Source organism: Manihot esculenta, chromosome 14 (assembly GCF_001659605.2).
Source record: "Manihot esculenta cultivar AM560-2 chromosome 14, M.esculenta_v8, whole genome shotgun sequence".
Classification (NCBI taxonomy): domain Eukaryota; kingdom Viridiplantae; phylum Streptophyta; class Magnoliopsida; order Malpighiales; family Euphorbiaceae; genus Manihot; species Manihot esculenta.
The window spans coordinates 25,469,676-25,475,108 of NC_035174.2; positions in this window are offsets into that span (position 1 = coordinate 25,469,676).

The following is a 5,433-nucleotide window of genomic DNA, read 5'->3' on the forward strand; positions in this document are numbered from 1 at the left end:
TGCATTTATCTTATACTTTTTAATTTAATTAATTTTGTACAAATTTTGAAATAAATATTTATTTAATAATTGTAAAATTTATGTTCAACCAATTGATATAAATTTAGTAGTAATAATAATTCCTAGAATTATTGCATTTTCACTTTTATTTACAAAAATTCTATTTTTTAAAAAAAATTATAGAAAAATGTTAATTTTAAAATATTATCCCTTTCTTATGCTATTTTAGAAATATTATTTATTTAAATATTTATCAGAAAATTTTTTATAACATATACAATTATTTCTTTAAAATATTTATTTTAAATGTGATAATTAAATTAAAATATTATAAGGAATGCAATATTTTACAAATTAGCTGTATATTTTACAATATATAGTAATCTTAATAATAATTAAGTTATTAAAAACCAAAATATTTAATATAATAAAGTTGAGAAATAAATAAATTTTACTTGTGGTCCCTTTATAACTTGGTACTCTCACATTTCTCTTTCTTTAAATCTAACTTCTTCTTTTTCTTCTATATGGAAGACGATCTGTATCAATTGACTATCGATGAAGAGATATTATTATCCCTATTAAGAGTTTCAGAGATATTTCGAGATATTTCGATCGTCACTTATGATTTTCTATATGGTGGAGATATTTTTCACATACAATCCAATTAATTTTCAGAATATATAGACCTCTTTGGTAATTTTCAGAATATGTAGACCTCTTTGGCAGATTTATGTCGACAATTCTCGGACAGTTATTGCATTGAAGGATTTGGTTCCTAGTTATAAGCTGGACATTTTATTTCCAGATATTTTATTTTTGATGGAAACAAAAGCTCTCAGTTTTCCTATAGAATTTTTTCGTAATTTTTTACATTTTGATGGTTGCTTCTAAGTCAATAGACAATGATTGGGAGGAGGTCTTTCGTTAATATGGAAGAGTTATGGATCTGTTTCTATAGTTGGCTTTTCTTCAAATTTTATTGATTCGGTTGTTCCGGAAGATAATGTTCAATAGAGGTTTACTAGTTATTATGGGTTTCCGGAATCGCAACGACGATGTCAGTCTTAAAATCTTATTCTAACTTTATATCGTAAAAGCTCTCTTTCGTGGTTTTGTTAAGAAGATTTTAATAATTTATACTCAAGAGATGAGAAAGAATGAGAAGTATTTTTGCCAAATTATCTCATGCAGGGGTTTAGACAGACACTTCAGAAATATTTTTGCCAAAATATTTTATGTAAGGGTTTGATTTTGAATGATTGTAAATATTTGTTCAGCTCTTGAACTGATATTTTTGTTAGATGGGTTCGTCGTAATGTTATTTTAACTGCTCATATTTTGGTTAGAGAATCTATTAGGTATAATCATCTCTCTGTTTGGGATGATATCCTTTTTATTTAATGAATTTTATTAATACAATTAGTAGTTTGGTTTAAAAAAAATTGGGAAATAAATTTTTTTTATAGATAATAAATTAATTAACAGCAGATAATAACTATAATTATAATTTAATTGTGACAATTTAATAGTATCTAATACTATGATTAAATGAATATTTTTTATTAATTAATTGTTTAAGTTACATCATTTATTAATATCAAATATAAATTAAATGATTAAAGAGAAATAAAATACTAATATAATAAAAATAATGAAAATTTCAATTTTATTAATAAACTCTATGCAGAGAATTTCTACTAAAGTAGTAGACTTCATTCAAATTATTATATAAAATTTCTATTATAAGAGATAGAAATTACAATAGGTAGATAAATCATAGAAAGGAGGAACATTTTAAAAGTCCTCGTTAGCCTTGCTTTTTCCCCCCCTAATTTCATCTAATTTTAACTTAACTTCACAGCATCTAGCTGTAATTTTCTTGTTCATTTTTTTTTTTATCGTTGTAATTTAATTCAGATTTACATTTTGTTAGAAAAGAAATTGAATTTAGAATTTTGAACCTGTGTTCATGAAGAACACTACGCGGCACACAATCACCACCTGAGCCACTGCCGGCGTTGGCTAAAGGCAAACGCGCAATAGGTCCTCCGACCGACAAGCGCTCGCCGGCAACGCTTGGTTGTCGCTGCTCAGGTGACAAACGGCACAGCTAAGAGCGATGGTCACGTGGAGAAGGAAGCTTGGTAAGACCGTAGCTATCCTTCGCAACAATCGCCAATGAGTGGCCGGTGCTAGGACAGTCTTGCAGGAAGGAGCGCAAGCGTTGCACGGCCTCCGGCGTCCTAGCTGGTGTGGTGGCTGCTGTGTGGTGATCGCGGGAATGGGTTCTCTTGGATTCGGTGAAGACCAAACTTCCTACGCGACGCCGTCCATCGTGAGGACCTTGGCCCTAGCTCGTAGGGCTGGTGATCACGCAATCGTTGCGCATTGGGCTGGAACTCGGACAGTCGGCGGTGTCTGGCGAGCGTCTGGTAGGCTGCTACGTAAGGGCATGCGGTGGCTAGGGCAACCTTCTAAGGAAGAAGATGAGCTCTTAGCCAAATTACGATTTGGTCCTGCACTTTTTGAAAATTTTAAAATAGTTCTTTTTTAGACAAAAAATAAATTTTAAAAATTATTTTCGATCTTTAAATTAAATGGCTATTTAATTCAAAACATGTATTAATTTGGACCATTTAAATATTTGACAGTAATTAAAATTAATTTTAATGTATTTTTTAATTTGATTAGAAATATGAATAAAATTATTTTATTCATTAAATTAATTTTGAAAATGAATGACATTAAATTTAATTTTATAATTTACTGTTAAAATTAATTTTTTAATATAATTAGAGGTCTGAATAAAATTATTTTATTTATAAATTAATTTTCATTCACATTAAAATTAAAATTTTTAATTTTTAATTTTAACACACAAAATTAATAATAAATATAAAATAAATTAATGATTAATTTATATGCATTTAATATGATTTATTTGCATGATGAACGGTTACGTGCAAATTTTAAAAATCCTAATGTATATGAATGAATGATTGAATATTTTGATAATTTTTAAATAGGGTCCGTGTTTTGTCTTTTCTTATTATTTTAGATTGTAAAATTCTTTTTTAATTTAACTCTCTTTGAATGTAACTCAAGGTTTCTTATTCAAATTATATAATGGTTATGTACTTAGAATATGTAGATATGATTATTCTTGTAAACCCAAGAAGAAAATGAGACGTTGAAAAATTATATAGAGTATTAGACATGGTACAGTGGAAGAGTTCTTTTGACTTTAGATCAAACAAACTGTCACTTATGTTTTTAAATCATCAAATTCTCTTTATGGCTCAAAAAAATTATTTTTAAAATGTCTATAATCATCCAATTAGAATGGCATGTTAGGGATGTATGTTTATATATGTGATATGTATGATATAGCACAATAATGCCTATGCATGAGACTTTAACAGAAATCTTAGAATTAAAATTTTAAATACATATTAAGAACATGATGGCTTACCACCCATTATTATAGCATAAAAGTAGAATTCAGTTTTTATTAACGTATTGGACAAACCTAAGGTTAATTTTTACTGAATATATTTAGTGTTATGAAATATTTGATATTTCTAAATAATGGTTCTACTTAACTAAAATTACTTGATTTGGATTGGCAAACCCATGATCATGTAAGTTTAGGGTAAGAATTAGGTATAACATATAAGGTATGTTAAAGACAAAAAGTTATCACCTAACTGATTTAGGAGTCACATAGAGATATGATTGATAAATTATATTATCCACCTAATTTAATTTATGATAATTTGTTGGGCAAACCCAAGATTATTTTAATTAAATAGGATCCTAGCTTATTAGGAGATCTACTGCTGGATTTTCCGAATTAATAGATAGGATTATTAATTTGAAAAAAAATAGTGGGAGAATAATTAAAGATTAAAGACCTTATCTAATAATTAGAAAAATACATGAGACTAATAATTAAATTTCTCTATGAATATAATCTAGTTCCACCATGAGTAAATTATTTATTCTTGCTAATGCTCTGAGATCCAGTAAAGGGTAAGTTCAATGCGTATTTTGGTAAGTTTAGTCTGATTTGTCTTTCCTTTGCTTTCTTTACTCCATTTCCCTTGTGTCCTCTAATGATATGTAATAGTCGTCCTGCGTTTGTACCCTTCTGCTATAGTTATGCTGGCCGTGCGTGTGGATATACTGTGTCCTTTTCCATCGTCAGGCGACCATTTAATTCTATCCAACGCCATGTGGACATAATTCTGGGCATCACAGGGTTTGTTGTCTCATGGGGCCAGAGAGATAAATATGGTCAGGTCTCCCGTGCGCAGGCTCAAGCCCGGTCCAGTTCGTCAAAGTGAAGCTTGGGCTTACATGTGAAGCAGACCTATGTATTGGGCCTTAGTAGAGTTAAGCCTTGGCCATTCTAGTACGGGCTCAGTCAGGGCCGGGGTGTCTAGGGCTCGGTTATCATCAAGTGCCCCTTTATCTGCTCATTAATTATTCCATTATTAATGAGGGGTAAATCCTGAATAATTATTACTGTGCGGCTCTAGGAAAGTTCTTGTCAAAACGTCTCCTCTTCGCCTTTAGCCATTTCAAACTTATGCTTTTGATTTCACTTGCTGCTCTGTCTCTTACGCTGCTTCTGCTATCTTGCCCTTTATCTTCCCTGTAATTCTTTCCTTTTTGATCCGCAATATGTCCTACTCTTCTCATGACTTCTGCTAGAATTCTCGATGTAGTGGGTCTGGTGTCTTCTATCACCCCTTCCTCTCTTTCTCATTACTTTTTCAGCGACTATTTTGACACCAACATCTATAGGATTAGGGCACCCCTTCCTAATAAGAGGATTGTTCTCCCTTACCCCCCGCTCGTGGGTCTAATAGACACCCTGTAAGGGTGCAACCTGGTCTTTTTTGTCAAACAGCGTGATTTCAGATTGATCTTTCCTTATACCCCTATCTTTATTGAGATCTTTTGTCATTTTAAGGTGACTCCTCAGATGTTATTCCCTAATTCCATCTTGTTCATGTGCTGTTTCGAGTTCGTTTGCCTATGCTGCGGTTTTGCCCCTTCTATTGAGCTGTTTTGCACTTTTTTTCGCCTCGTTAGGTCTACCTACGGATTCTACTAGTTTGGTCTCCGAGCTGGGTTATCTATATTTGCTGGGTATAAGGACTCGATAAAAGGTTGGACTGAGACTGTTGTCATTGTTGAGCTAAAAGAGAGCTCGGGAATCAATTGGAATGTCGACCTTTCCTAGGGAGAGGTCCCCTATGGCTATAACGAATTTTCTAGATTAAGCCTAGTGGACCAAGTTTGCTTTCTCCAACTGACCTCTATAAGGAAGAAGTATGACGTTGAGAAGTGCATGGTTATGTCCAATCTGCAGGACTGCCGAGAAGTTAGATTTTCTTTTATGATTTTCTTTCTTTTTATGTT